Source organism: Cygnus atratus, chromosome 1 (assembly GCF_013377495.2).
Source record: "Cygnus atratus isolate AKBS03 ecotype Queensland, Australia chromosome 1, CAtr_DNAZoo_HiC_assembly, whole genome shotgun sequence".
NCBI lineage: Eukaryota > Metazoa > Chordata > Aves > Anseriformes > Anatidae > Cygnus > Cygnus atratus.
In genome coordinates this window covers 151,094,063-151,110,570 of record NC_066362.1, presented here as the reverse complement: position 1 = coordinate 151,110,570, position 16,508 = coordinate 151,094,063, and the positions used below count along the sequence as shown (strand labels likewise).

General features: G+C 37.4%; 1 protein-coding gene across 9 annotated transcripts in view; it reads right to left on the bottom strand.

Moving 5' to 3' along the window:
- FGF14 (fibroblast growth factor 14) overlaps positions 1 to 16,508 on the bottom strand; it is a 410,241-nt gene that overhangs the window by 210,750 nt on the left and 182,983 nt on the right. For 3 of the 9 annotated variants that reach the window (XM_050708060.1, XM_050708063.1, XM_050708062.1), the window contains exon 2: positions 7,114 to 7,192. The exons of 5 other annotated variants lie outside the window; for them this stretch is intronic. The gene's annotated coding sequence lies outside the window, so the exon portion shown is untranslated. Of the gene's footprint in view, positions 1 to 7,113; positions 7,193 to 14,133; positions 14,286 to 16,508 lie in introns of those variants that run through there. One more of the 9 variants, XM_050708061.1, reaches the window with a different exon arrangement.

Below are 16,508 nucleotides of genomic sequence, written 5' to 3'. Positions count from 1 at the left end.
TCAATACTTTGGCCTGTCATTTTAAATATATACTGGTTCAACATATAAAAATGTTATTTCTTATATGTTTGCAATATCTCACAAGATTTCAAGTTACAAAAATATGCAGGTTACCAGGGGGTATTATTTGAAGTCTTATTAATGAATAGTTACCACTGCTCAGTTATTCTTCAGAGAATCACGCAGGACTGCAGTCTGACAGATGGCCATGCCCTTCCCTTTCAACTGCCCGCTCTTCCCTCTCACCCGTTTTTTCCCCTTTATTTTGGTACTAAAGGATGCACTTACTTATCCATGATTACGCCACTTCTCAACAGTCATGCAATCAAGGCATAATTTATTCCATCAGAAATGTGAGAAATCATTTAGAAAAACATTATTCACTGTCAGCTGAGTCTGAGTCAGGGAAAAAATTGTCCAGAGGTTGTAGAAGAGAATGAACTTTTAACCATGTTATTAATTTCTTTGATTTCACAATGTGCTACTGTCTAGTCATTGTCCCTTGAATATAAGGTTTCTTCATATTCAGAACACTTTAAAAGCAAATCCATCATAAAGCAGGAGAGAATGATAATGCTAACCAATATTTCTACAGCAACGAAGGAAAAAGAATCACAGTGACAAAACATATTCCATTTTTGTCCTCAAAACAGTAGTGTCCCTACCATATAAATAACTACAGCTTACTTGTATTCTACATACAATAGATATTTTACTACATATGTTTAATATGTCAAATGCATACAAATGCTAAATAACTCTTTGATTGCTGGAGATAGATTCAGTTGATTAAAACATTGCTTAGCATATGTGAAAGCAAAGTCAGGGTCTGTTCCTTTCTGGGATTAAGTAAAAAGAAAGCAAAAAGCAAACACTGTTTAAAAAGCAAGCGTTTTTAAGATTCACGTTAAGAAACAACTGCTGCTAAGGGCTCTGTTTATTTTACCTTTCCATGTCATGAGTAATGGAAACAATTAAAGTTCATGAAACTAGCTCGGTGTGTCCTGGGATAATGAAGAACTCAGCCACTGAGCCTGATCCATTAAAGCGATCCATCCATGTAACTCACAGACTGTTTTCACACATCCTCTAGGAAGTCAGAACAAGACACCTCGGTCAGAATAAACCTGTATTCCCAGAGAGATCTTATGGAAGATCAAGAAACTTGAAGAAAATTCAGCTTTCTGCAACCATAAGACATACAAGCAGAAGGAACAATAATGACAAGCCATGGTTTTCCCTTACTATTCTGGTTTTGAAATTGCTCTGAAATGGTGACTAGGGTAAAGAGCAGCGCTGAAAAACTTTAGCTTAAGTAGAGATTAAGGACATTATTAACATTTATTCCGTAATCGATTAAATACTGTCTTGCATAATCATCTCTCTACAGTACTAGCAACTGTGTTAAAAAAGGAAAAATAAATAGACTAAGGCTTGCTAAAATATCATTATGCAAAACATACAAAATTCATTCAATTGAAGGTGAGAAAACAGGGTGTTCTTATTAGAGGTTGTTCAAAAGCCAGACATGGAAAAAGCCATAACAGACAAGCAGACTGCAGAGAACAATCCTACCATTACTGCATACTGTGGGGACCTTCCCATCTCTCTGTGTATGTCTGTTTCTCTTTTAGTAGAGTAGTTCCAGAGTTGGAAGAGACCCACAAGAATCATCGAGTCCAGCTCCTGGCTCCACACAGGACCACCCAAAGGTCAGACCGTATGTCTGAGACCGTTGTCCAAATGCTTGTTGAACTCTGGCAGGCTCGGTGCCATGACCTCCCTGGGGAGCCTGCCCCAGTGTCCGACCACCCTCTCAGTGCAGAACTTTTTCCTAACACCCAGCCTGACCTTCCCCTGTCCCAGCTCCATGCCATTCCCTCAGGTCCTGTCGCTGTCCCCAGAGAGCAGAGCTCAGCGCCTGCCCCTCCGCTCCCCTCATGAGGGAGCTGCCATGAGGCCTCCCCTCAGCCTGCTCTGCTTGGGGCTGAACAAACCAAGGGACTTCAGCTGCTCCTCATACCTCTTCCCCTCTAAACACTTCACCACCTTTGTAGCCCTCCTTTGGACACTCCTTAATAGTTTTATGTCCTTTTTATACTGTGGTGCCCAAAACTGCACACAGTACTCGAGGTGAGGCCACACCAGCACAGAGTAGAGTGGAACAATCACTTCCCTTGACCGACTAGCAATGCCATGCTTGATGCGCCCCGGGACACAGGTGATTCTCCTGGCTTCCAGGGCACACTTGCTGTTGACCAAAATGCCCAGTTCCCTTTCTGCAGGGCTGCTCTCTAGCTTTTCATCCCCCATACTGCACATATAGCCAGGATTGCCCCTTCCCAGGCACCGAATCTGGTGCTTGCTCCTGTTAAACTTCATGCAGTTGGCGATTGCCCAGTCCTATAATTTGTCAAGAACTCTCTGCAAGGCCTCTCTAACCTCAACAAAGTCAAAGGGTAGAAAAAAAGGGTAGAAAAGCAAGACCTCATGACTCTATACTGATAGCCTCAAACACATAACATGTTCTTCAAGCTTTGGTAACTTTAAGATTTATCAGATTTATATTTCTGTAGACCTGTTCTGAACCTATTTTCTAGGTTCTAGACCTATTTTCTAAAACACATGAATAGGCATATCTCTTTTTAACTTTCTTACAAAGAATGCATGCTAATAGAAGAACACGTGGTCTTTACAGCTCAGAGATAACTGTTTCAGTACCCAAACAGTTAAGATGTCTGGATGCCTGCATTTGGACAGCAAATGTTTTTGGTTTGCATCCTGAATTAAGTTTATCTCCAATCCTTCTAACAAGAAACAACTTTCTTGTTGCTGCAGTGTAGAAACTTGATTATTAGTGATACAGAAAAATATGCCTAATTATTCACCTAGAGTTTTTCCCTTGATCATTTAATTGGCCTTAGATCACCTTTATTGGATTCAATTACATTTTCAAAGGAGGAAACTGCAACCCATTTAATAAATGTGCTTCCCAAAATTTTACAGATTCTGGCAGTGAGAGCGAGGGTAAAAAAAAAGAAGCTATTGATTACAAGGGTACATTTGTTACAAAAACAGTTTTTTACCAGCTTCAAAGTGTTAGTATTGAAGATGAATTTGTGAAAGGACACGTTCATATCCACAGAATCATGAGATAACTGCTGGGTCAAATAATTAGCATAACTTACATGTATAATTATGCTGTTTTTTCAAATCTTGGAAAGCTCAGACATGACTATGCATGAGAGTTCTACATGCACTTTAACTTAGGCTTATGGTCTGAACATTACCACTAAACATTTTGCACTTTGCAACTGGCTTAAGACATAGTTCTGAAATTTAAAAAACAAACCCTTGCTAGTTCTGTAAGCTGTTCAGATGTGCAGCGGTCCAGATCCAGCTGAGAAAACCTGCCTGAGAAGTCTGACAGACACCTGAACAGTCAGCAAGCAAAGAAAATGTACATATATGTATATATTTGCATAGTGTTTCCACTGTTGTATCTAGTAACATCATGCTCTGTGGTCAAAATTTCATAAAGAAGAATTAAACTAAAGAAAGTCTAAAGAGCACATTGTAGCTTCTGGAAGCATGACTCTATAACCTTCAGCAAATGGACCATACAGATAAATTTCTTGAATGCTGTAGTCAGCAACAAAATAACCCAAGTAGAAGTTGTCACACTTGAACTTAATAATGTATTTCAATAGATTTGTTTTTAGTTTTTTTTTTTAACTAAAACATTTTATTTTTAGAGCAATAATGCATCTAAGTGTTTGAATGTAAATGTTTACTTTAATAGAAAAAGAGATTTATTCTTTTTTTTAACTATTCCCAAGTAAGCTAGAAGGTAGTTAGAAGACATCAACCTCTGTGTTGAGATTAAATAAAACTCAATGCATTTTCAGGGTAATCTGATGCATAGCAAGCACTAATTTCAAATATTATAATTCCAAATATCAGGAGACAAAGTAGATAACACTTTCTCAGACCTCAGCTGATTGCATGCAGCAGTCAGTCCTCATGTCAGTTATGCTTCATCTAGAATTCAACAAACTTTCTAGCCTGAATTGCCAAGTTTTTTAACATTCAGAAGCTCAGAGCTACTGCATATACTGGTGAACCATACTTCTGCATTATTCCACATCAGTTCATGCTTGTTTTAGACCTTTGTCTTCCCACCAAATCAAATAGGCAGAACAGTGGATAAAATCTGAGAAGCCTTACCCACAGTAGCCCATAATTTTTCTACTCAATCTGACAATCCAGACACAGACAACTACATTTGCAGTTACTAGAACAAGAGACATTTGCCACCCATGAGGAACAAAATTGCTCCTGTTTCAGGAGAATGCTCACCACCATGTTTCACATATTCAGGATGTTTTACTTTCAAGCTTTCCTAGACACAAATTTTCTAATGATATTCATTTATTTCTGTAGTGTATATATGTATATTCCATGTGGATTTATTTCCCTACAAGCACATCTCAAAAAAGTAAAATCACAGATTTATTTAACACATTATCTGGTACCTAGGAAAATTAATTAGAACAAGAACATAATACCTACACAGATTTCTGTTACAGAATTTCACAGCATCTTAGGTTAATGCTGGTAAGCATTTGTTGGCCTTTCCAATGACCCTTCAAGCACTTTTACATCAAAGTACAAGTTAGAAAAGTAACCAGCTTCTAGCTGCAAGAAATCATAACCAGGAACCAAGTTAATGTTGTTTCAATTGCAAGCTTTAGTAATTAATTTCCTCTTTCATTATTGAAAATTGCCTTAAAAATACTATAGTCTTTCCATGAAAGAACCTAATTTAGCTATGTACAAGCAAACTTGAAAAACACAATATTATTTTACAATTAAAAAAAAAAAAAAGTTTAAATATTGTATTTTATGACTTTAAGACATAAATATACATTATAGTCCTATTACTTTGATTTTACAAGTAGACCAAGAAAAAATATTTAGGTCTAGTCACAGTGAAAGTCTAAGTGAAGTAGATGGAAATACAAGTGGTAGGTGAAAATTAAAACAACTACTCTTTCAGTCATCTCAACTGACAGACAAAAAGATCACATACTGGAACACAGGGAAGATATTCCTGAGCTCTGCAGCTCTTATTTCTTGTTGAAGCTCTTCTATAACATTTGAGGAGGAGACAAGTGAGAAATATCTAGTGAACATGGTATCTAGAAAATACCCAAGTCCCCGCTTCCATTAATATTTAAGCTGAGTATATATATATAGCAGGATGCAAAATAAAGAAGTAGAGATGGATCTCTCTCCAGTGGTTATTTATTTTCAGAGGTATTTTACTTTGCCTTAGTTTTTGAGAGACTGAGTTTAAATTCTGATCAAGAATCACAAATCTCCATCCAACCTAACATATGAGCTGTAAACCCATCATAAAGCAGACTTTATTCTAATACTAATAATCTCTTCCCTCATCTACTCATTTGTTCATCTTCTTGAACAAGCCAAAAACATATGAAACAAAAACAAAAACAAACAAGAAAAACTAAACAGTGGTGCACATGAGTTCAATAAAAATTATAGCCTACAACGTCCAGATTGCAGAATACAGAACAAAACTGCAGTACTTGTATTTTTACTCTAGTCTTGTGTGCAGATACCGTCCCTGGTTTGGAGAGGGAAGGCAAAGGATTACTGTTTACAAGCAGTCTAAACTGTAAACTAGGGAAAGAATAGCAATAGTCAAGTGTACCCATGATTTTTATCTGGACAAAAAATATTGCTCCCATTGTTTTTGATACTTCTCTCCACATGGCAATATGCAGAATATGCAGATTGCCAAATTTCAGGTCTTAAAATTCACTCAACACTACCAGGAAAAGATAGCTGAGGACCTGGATTTGAGACTTTTGAACATGAAGGAAAAGTCTTTGAATGGAAGAGCTGGCCAAGCTGTAATTTAGACACTGGCAAAAGCTTGCTCTGGAAAGATGGAGGCCCAGCTGCATAGAATCCTATGTTTGGCAAGAAGAAAAGAAAAGGAAAAAAAAAAAAGGATTAAAAGGGTTCCTTAGAGTATCCTCCAATAACTGAGCCTGACCTGTGTCTTCAACCTTACAGACCTTTCCTGCCAGGAAGGGGCACAGAGGAATAAGAGAAAGGTACTAACACATACACGTTATGAAAAATAAAAGGATTAAAAAGATTTTTACTCATTCCCTGTACTGTTAACTACTGCAGGTTCCATGACTTTAGTTTATAAAACATGCATATTTGCACAAGTTCTGAAGTAAAAAAAACAAAACCCTTTTTAAGAATAAAATTAGAACCTTAATCATGTGTATATATATTTTTATATGCACAGAAAATAATCCTATTCTGTGAAGGACAAAACTGAGAGGAAAGGAAGATTTATTTTAGATTCATGTAGCTAGAAGCTGTATATAAGGAACTGTGGTCCTGTTGGCAGAATAAATAAATAAAGAAAGAAAGAAAGAAAGAAAAGAAAAAAAACAGTACTTCTTACTATACAAAAAAAAAAAAAAAAAGACCTCCTGTGCCCTATATATTCTTATCTGCAGAAACCACACATTTCAGTTCAAGACCTCTTTCCATATTTATTTTTTTCCTACAGAAATTTTGCTGACCATTTTATTACTACATAAGCTATTATTAGAAGAAAATATGAATAGAATATTTAGCTATGTTTAATCTTTGGCTATGTGTTTATTTTTGCAGACTGTATTACCTGGACCATGTTCCAGTACTGACTGGCTGGAAAGAAACCTGGCAGAGGTAGAGCTGGGGGTCCTGGTGCATACCAAGCTGGACATGAGCCAGCAATGTGCTCTTATGGCAAGGAAAGCCAACAGGCTCCTGGGCTGCATTAGGAGGAGCAGGTCTTTCTCTACTAAACATTGCTGGTATACCCAGAGAGCTAGATCCAGGTCTGGGGTCCACAGTACAAGAAAGACATTGATATATATAGCACAGCCAATCCAGCAAGTGCTCATGAAGGTGGTGAAGGGACTGGAGCATCTCTCCTATGGGGAGAGGCTGAGGACCTGGGACTGTTTAGCATGGAGCAGAGAAGGTTCATGGGTTCATTTTATCCACATGTATAAATACCTGATGGTGGAGTAAAGAAGATGGAGCAGAAGTCTTCTCAGTGGTGTCCAGTGATAGGACAAGAGGCAATGGGCACACACTGAAACACAGAGAATTCTGTTTAAACACAAGAAAACTTTTTTTACTTTGAAGGTGGACAAGCACATGAACAGGTCATTCAGGAAGGGTGTAGAGTCTACATCCTTGAAATATTCAAAAGCTAACTGGATACAGTCATGGGCAACCTGGTCTAAGTCACCCTGCATTGGACAAGGGTATTGGACTACATGATCTCCTGATTTCCCATCCAACATCATCTATTCTGTGATTCTGTAATTTTTTTTTTCAGTATTTGTCATGTTGTTCTGACTTGTATTTGTTTATAATTTTACTTCACAACATTTGAATTCTTCTATTAGAAATTTTGGATCTGTAGAAAATTACCGTGTTCTAAAATCCACTTTAACATGTTTTCACAGTCATAACTGTCAAGGTTTCAGAAAATTCAGCATCGTATATGGTCCCCTATGCATAAGGTAGTTTACTACACTGCAACAAGTTAAAGCTCAGTTTAGCAATAAGAGAGTCTTCATAACGTTCACTGTTATCTATATCTCTCAAAGCCAATCATTAACAAATTAAATGCCAGTAAGTCTGTAAAAGTTGCCCTGGTTTCTAAACCGATACTTTTTGTTTTCTTATTTAGGTAGAAATAAATGACCATTCTTCCATAAGTGCCATAAAATTAAATTATGTGTATGAGTTCAAAATGATTTAGCATCTTTCTGTAATGACTTAATAGTTCCTCTATCCAAAACAATGCAGTATATTAAAATAGCCAAATCTGCAAGGAACAAGGTTAGTCAGGAGAGTCTACCAGACACCACTGGTCACAAATACTCAAATGACACAATGCCAGGAATATGTGAAAAATAATGCCACAAAAAACAAAGGCAGTCCAAAATAATTTCAGAAATCATCTAAGGTTTATGAAAGCTATATATATCAGGCTTAAACTTTTTTTTTTTTTTTTTTTTTTAAACTACTTGCTCAGGTGCTATTCTATTTTCTTTCAGTAGTCTAACCTTAAGAAAGGGCTCATGCAGTTATGGATAGGGAATGAAAGACATTTATGTTCACTGCTGGTGAATCTTCATGCTTATTTCCTACCAAACTTCTCAAGCACAGGTTGTCTTATACTTAGGATCCTAACACTGCTGTTGTAAAAGGATTGCCCTTTCCTCACCTGTTTGTACTGTGCTTAGCCTGGTGGGGTACCAGTCTCTGTCTATCTCTGTCTGTGTGGATCTCTAAATGTTATACTAACACTACTACCCAACTTTACTTAATATTACCCAGACAATAACTCTATTACTCAGTATTACCCTAACATAGACATTAAATCATAAAATCATTGAATCACAGAATGGTTTGGGTTGGAAGGGACCTTAAAGACCATCAAATTCCAACCCCCCTGCCATGGACACCTCTCACTAGACCAGGTTGTTTTAGAGCCCCATCCAACCTGGCCTTGAACGCTTCTAGGGATGGGACATCCACAGCTTCTCTGAGCAACCTGTTCCACTGCCTCACCGCCTTCATAGTAAAGACTTTCTTCCTAACGTATAATCTAAATCTACCTTATTTTAGTTTAAAACTATTCGCCCTTGTCCTATCACTACAATCCCTGACAAGGAGTCCCTCCCCAGCTTTCCTGTAGGCCCCCTTTAGGTACTGGAAGGCTGCTATAAGGTGTCGCCAGAGCCTTCTCTTCTCCAGGCTGAACAAGCCAGCTCTCTCAGCCAGTCTTCATAGGAGAGGTAATATCTATGTAAAATCACTACATCCTCCAGCAGAAGGTGTAACGTTATACCTACCACATTCTAATTGCACACTGCTGCCAAATGCACATTTCCATTTTATCTCCTGCAATGTTTCTTGTGCACCAGGCCCTACAAACCTCGGGCTGCAGGGCAAGTAGGATAAGCTTGATGATCTACTGAAGCCCTGCACCCTGTGTTTTCATTAGTTAATTCTCCACAAGACAAATCACTGTGAGTCATCTTCACGTTGCAAAAGTGCAAAGGAGACTGAAACTGCAGATCCTTGGGGTTTTGTGTGGGGGTTAGACCCTCAGTTAAATTTCACCAGCTGCAAAACGAAACTGCATTCAAACAGAGCTGAAAACAGCTTTGGTAGGGCTCTGGCTGATCATAATAAGCATGAAAATGAACTAGATGATCTTGTTCACAAATGCAGTCACCAAACTTTATTGATTTTTAGTTTATCCTGCTAATCAGACTACTGATGGTAATCCAAGGAGAGCACATATCAAGAGTGACAGAAAACAGTACATTAAAAAAAATAGTATTTATAAATTAATGATGTGGGAACTACTTTTTCATTTACATGTATTTCTTCACCTCCTCAGAACCTGGGAGGAATTTTGGGCTGACCTCATGGGCCAACCTGATAAATAGAAACTAATCTCCACCAGACCTTCTCCCAAAGGAAAGTTTTTTCCCACCAGTCAAGAGACCAAGGACTCTTGTAAGAGATGTCTTTCATTCCTCTGAGAAATTTCAAACCTGTACTGATAATTTGACAAGAATTACTCTGAGCTGCTGCATATGGAACCAACTTGACTGTATAGATATTCAATCCTATTTTCAGAAACATGAAAATAGGAATCATGCTTAGTTACAAAGCAATCCATTGACACTCATCAATAAAACAAGAAAAGCAACTTAGAAAAACATATACCACGGGAAAGTGTTCTTGATTAGATCCCTAGCCTTGGATGCAGACTCCATTTCTTGCTTTCCTATAAACGTCTCAGGATAATTTACTGTTACTAAATCTACAGGATGACTGAGATTAATGTAACACCAAACATCAGAAGCCCAGAACTTAAAATGTCTGGGCCTGAATTCATAAGAGACTTAAAAATAATCCAGTAAAAGAATTAGCTGTCTTAAATTAGGCATGTCTAAATGGTAATGTCTAAATAATGTCTAATTTGTTAAAGCTCAATCAAAGAGCAGAAAAGAAAATTCAGAGCTAGACACAGAACAAGTGTACAATGCACAAGGAGAACTGGAGATAAGGCAAGGGACTTGTGCTCTGACTGGGAGCTCACCAAATGTCTAGCAGCAGGAAATATAAAAATCAAGAGACAAAAACACGTTATTTCCCCTTCTTTAAATAGTGCCACTAACTGATCTCTAGGTGAACTCCAGATTTCAAGCTCTTCTCCTGTAGTGTCCTCCATGGCCCAGGGGACCAACAACATTGGCCAACATTTGGCTGCACTTTGCAGCCTGTCCCTTCTGTCCCAGCTGCACTGCCAGAGCAAGACCCCCAGTCTGACTACCTAATGGCTGGCCATACCCCAAGGACCGTATTCTGAGTCCTGTTCCCTAAGACTACCACTACAGTTTACAAGAAACTGTCATTAGATAAAATGAGCAATTTTTTTTTGTTGTTTTGCTTTATTGGCACTGGGCAGTAGAGCTGTAGTACAAAAAGAACAAGCATAACTGCAAGAAAAATACTTAGGAAAATGAAAAATCAAAACCTGAAGACTGGATTTTCTCATATCACAGAACCCAATGGGTGTTCCAGGCCATGAAAGCAAGAAACTTAGCCACCTTTCCTAGAATTCTGTCAAACTGCCTGTCTTACAGCCAGCACCAGCTAGGGGTTCAGATATCCAAGCAGAAGCCTGTAGTCATACACTGTGAGATGTCTCTGTAAGGATAGCTTCAGCAACTTCTGAAAGAGTTTTACATGTTGCAGTCTTTCACCATTAGGTTAGAAGTTAAAATGATTTCTTCTTTTTCCCTGTTTTCAGCTTGGTCATCTCATGTATCAGGCGTAGGTTTTACAAAGGATGTTCAGCAGGTTAGTTCTTCTCCTCCCTCCTTTTTAAACAAATAACAGCTAAATAGGAAAAAATAATAGTAATAATAAATTAAAAAAAAAATCTGAGGAGTGGTGGATAAAACCCCTCATCTGTTTCAAAAAGAAAATTAAAAAGAAAAAAAAAACATAGTATAGTGTTGTCATACATGTTGTGTATGAGACCCATGCATTCTCCTTAACACACCTCACTGTTCTTATTTCAGCAAGTTGTGTATTCACACGTATCTCATGATTTAAACCGCAGACATTCTAAAACTTTTTACTAACCATTAGATAGATACCTCAAAGGGGAATGGAGGTGGGGAACCTCCCCACCATCTTAACATTGTTTGTCATAACGTTTGGATATGGTTTGGATAGAACAGACTAAAAAATGTCCATACGATGAAGCAGAAAAAAAAAAAAAAAAAAACAGCTCAGCAGTAAACTTTCCTACTCTTATTATGTTAGCTCTCTAACATTTTATTTTGACTGATGAAGGATATAAGCACTTTTTTTTTTTTTGTCAAAATGTGTCTTAGCATAGAAAAATAACCAGTTACCAGATCAAACTGGGTTTGCCCATTGACTCATTACCCAGTGACAGTTGTTGAGATGTTTTTCTCTAAGCATGTGGTTCACTCACACAAAAAGTTGGGAAAACACAACCTCACTCATTTCTTTTTTTTTTTTTAATTTTTATTTTCTCCACTGCAAAACTGGTTGACAATATGCACTCTTCTGAAAGATTTCAGACACATATGTTTATATGCACACAGAAATTCTATATACTGAATAATTTCAAAGAATTCAATCTGCTTTTGAGCTTTAGTATGAATTCAAAGACCAATAAAGCAAGAAAAAACATTTCTGGCATTAGCTGCCTCTCACATTTTAGTTCAGCTCTCTCATTAGCACTTATTTTTTTTCCCATGAAACTAAGGAACATTATTGCCTTCCTAAGTATACACTCAGAAAAAAATTGCATCGATTGCTAAACCCGGAGTGGTTTGTGAAGGAGCTAGATCAGAATGCCAAGCTTAGTACATAAAAAAACTGAGGAGGAGTTTTGGCAATAAGTACTACTAAAGATTAAATCCATATGAAAAATCTTCTGACATTGTTTGGAGATATGCTACACAAATAGACAAAATCCAGTGAAATCTAAAGCTTTTCACAAATTTTGCACCAACCATCTGTGCTACAAGAATGGTCCTAGAAGAAAAATTACTTGAGTGTCCTCTGTCTCAATAATTAATGCCAACACAGAAATGTCATATTACAATCATTACTTATTTATTTTCACAAATATCTAAAGATTCCAGAAATGTCGATTCAGAATAAAGCTAATTTTCACCTGTGTCCCCAAACAGGAGAGCTTACATTCTTACAACAACAGGAGCCCAGGCTTAATGCAGTGAGAAACTCTGAGGACCCTTATATTCTTTGTCCACTGTAACTCAATGTCAAGCTGTAACATTTTTGAATGAATGTGACAAAGTATATGAGCTATTTTCTGTTTGTATTGCAAGTCTACTGTAATAAACCTCTGTCTATAACTAACATGTATGAAACACATTTACTCACTTAAATCTCCAATACTGTTTTGCAGCAGGAAAAAAAAATAATAATAACCAGGGTGGCACTCACTTACACTTCAATACTAAATTTAAGTAGGGGCCCTCACTAATTTTGGAAAAGATCCACCATGCTGATCATAAACATGTGTCTATACTTGCTAGGATACTATGTCATGGGCCAATTACAAGGCCCAGTTTCCTTCACACAGGACTCAGAAGTATTTTGGTGGCAAAATAATTATTTCTATCACAATATTAGGTAATGAATCCACACGGATCCTGTCATTGAACTCTTCTGAGCACAAATGACACGAGTAGGTTACTCCTTTCCTCCTTGATAATAAAGTAGGTCTTTGTTCTAACTAGAGATCTTAGGAAAGCACTTTATTCAATTAATTTCCTCTGTCTTTGCATTTTGCATTACTGTGCTATGACTTTATTTTTTAATAATAATTCACCTATCTTATAGAGAAAAGTTTAATTCTAAAATATGGGGGGGGTTTGGTTGGTTGGTTGGTTGGTTGGTTGATTTTGGTACAGTTTCCTTTACTTGCTTTTCACTTTAAGTTAACTAGCTTCTCACGCTGCTGTATCCAGAACAAAAGAAAAGGAAATGCATTCTCTAACCCTAGACAAGGCTCTCATTGCCTTTTATTTTATTTTATTTTATTTTAATTTATTTTATTTTATTTTATTTATTTTATTTTATTATTATTTTATTTTATTTTATTTTATTTATTTATTTTAAGGAGATGCAAAGTTAGGTATTCAAGCATTAACAACATCCATTTGAAACAGAAAGTTATGTTTTTCAGGGGGAGATAGCATCCCCTGGCAGTATGAAAGCTGTATGCCTTCAACACTCTCTAGAGAAAGGAATATTCCAGGCATAATGACAGTGAGATCTTAATAGGAAGAAGATTACTCTTCCACTGGGTATTGTTAGTATACGGCTTTCCGTGTCTGAAGATAACATGGTATTACCAATTTTTCTAGGCTACCTTTAGGCATGTTTATTATTTACCACCAGAACAGTAAATTCTGTAATACAAACAGTGTTAATGCTTAGAGTTCAGTCTTTTACATATACTATTTCAAGGATTGTTCAGAGCAGGCACAGTTCACACAGCATGAAGTATTAATTCATTAAAAACCAGTAAATACAAGCAGTATTATGTTTTGCAATAGTTAATCTTCTTGAGATATTGTCAATAACACTATAGGGGATAGTAGACTAAAGCATTCCTAGTATATTGATGTAGAAAGCGCTAATACCAGTTTCACCTCGGCCATCATCTAAAAACGGTTTCACTTTATACACTGAATTTTTTTTCCTACTCAGAATCCTTGGCAACTTTATTATTAATACATATGAAAATCTTAGACAGAACTAATTCCCTTAATAGAAAGGTTTGCTTACAGTTTGCTGTCCTTATGTGCACCCAGGTGGATGATGTGAACCAAGAGGCTGTGGGGCAGAACCCAAAATCTACCTACCAAGAAAGAGAGTGAAAAGACCCAACCATCCCTGTACACATCCACACAAAGAGCCCTGTACCTTCCTTTGCTCTGACTGCAAGATTTAGCTGATCACACAGATGGATTTTGAGCACAGATTTTCCTTCTCGCACAGAGATTTATTGAGCTGTAACAAACGATGAGAGTCCCTGGAAACGGGTTGCTGGTGCTAGTCCTGTGATATTGCTGAACTCTGCTGACAGGCTGGCTGAGAGATGAGGGCAGTGCCTCTGGTCTGATTTTTTACAGCAGCTGCCAGCAGACACACGCTACAGATTTTATGTGTCATGTTATTTGAAACTATGTACGCATACACACACAAAGAAATGAAAAGTGCAATTCTGGTATAAAGCTGTATGTGTCAGCAATAACACTTGCAATCACAAGCTCTCACCCTTCCAAAACTCCCCTTGACGATTCTGCTAGAGCATTAGATTATTTTGATAGCACGTTATCTGTGAAAATACAAATATGCTCATTTCTCACAAGGAGAGAAAATAAAACATGGCTCTTTAATTCTCTCTTTTTTTCTTTTTTTTTTCCTTTTTTTTTTTTTTATAATTTTAACATAGGCTAGAGTACAGACTTTATATGAAAACAGAGATCTATAACACTTCTACATCAGCTATTTTAAGACTTCATGAAAGAGCAATGACCATTCAGCAGACTTTGGTGAAACATTGAGAAAGGCTGAAAACCTCACAACTGCATGCCCTTCATTTCCAGGGTCAGGATACCTTTCATTCCAAATCCAAACACTGTCCTAATGATTCTCTTCAAAGGCTGAATTGCAGCCAATATCAGTTGATACAAGCAGTCTAGAATCATGACATGCTGCATAAGTACTAAATTAGCAGCAGCAAGACCTATCATGAGATTAATTAACATGAGACCCTACTTCCCTGCTCTAACCAAACAACCTGAAAACAGTCTATAAAACAGCAACAGAGAAAACAGTTAAATACCAGATCTAGTGAAATTTCCATCAAGAAGAACAGTGTTTTGCAAATTCTGCAAATTTGTTAATATTAATTAGTATAACTATAATTTCCTTTACTGTGTATATAATCTCATCACTGTCTGATGGTCAAACAATAATAACAGTTAATCTATAAAGATATACTTTTAAAACAATTTTCAAGATTTTTTTTCTCTCAGAATTAATTACCAAACATTTGTCAAAAAACAGAAGAAGAATTTAAAACAAGCAAACAAATAAACATAGTTAACTGCACTGGTCCCATGTGGTGATAGTTATTACGTTCAACATGAATACAGTAAAACTAACTTACCCTCCACAACCAAGATACAATTAGTTAAAATCAATTTTTCTTAATTTAATATATATATAATTATGTTGGAGGCAGGGGAGACTCAATTCAGCCTACAGCCACTCAGCTTCATTCCCAGAGCTAATAAGTCACTGCTATGGTGAAAAGTATGACCTCACCACTTGCTTCATTCAGTGTGTTTTGACAAATTACTGAAGAACTCCAATTCTTCAGTACTGCATCTAGTCAAGAATATTTATAGGCTCCCTGTACCTGCTCATCCCCTCCTTCTTACTAAAAAATACGTCTCCAAGGATGACTAACTGGAAAGGGGAACACAGGCATCCTTACTGGTAATTACAACTGCAGTGGACTGCCAGTCTTACAGGTTTGCATCTTCCTCTAGGGCTCCAGGCTTCACAAGTGAGACGATGAAACTAAAAAAACTGCTGAGGGACATTTACCATTTTACTTCAATTTCCAGTATATTATCCAAGGGGTTGATGACTAATTTCATTGTGGAAGCTAAAACTGAAAAGAGACACTGGAAAGTTGGAATGGAAGGTGGTTAGACCTGGGAGTAGGATCTCCTCATTAAAAAGCTAAAGGAAGGCTTTAAGTCCTAGTGCTAACTAAAAGGCCACCTAAAACCTGGAGTTTTAAAATCATAGAATCATAGAATCAGAATGGCCTGGGTTGAAAACGACCTTAAAGATCATGTAGTTTCAACCCCCCTACTCTGGGCAGGGTTGCCAACCACTGGAGCAGGCTGCCCAGAGCCGCATCCAGCCTGGCCTTGAATGCCTCCAGGGATGGGGCATCCACAATCTCTCAGGGCAACCTGTACCAGTGCCTCACCACCCTCTGAGTGAAAAACTTTCTCCTAATTTCTAACCTAAATCTCCCCTGTCTTAGTTTAAAACCACTCCTCCTTGTCCTATCACTATCAACACATATAAACAGGCATTCCCCCTCCTGTTTATATGCTCCCTTCAAGTACTGGAAGGCCACAATGAGGTCTCCCTGTAGCCTTCTCTTCTCCAAGCTAAACAAGCCCAGTTCCCTCAACCTGTCTGCATAGGAGAGGTGCTCCAGCCCTCTGATCATCTTAGTGGCCCTCCTCTGGACCCATTCCAAGAGCTCC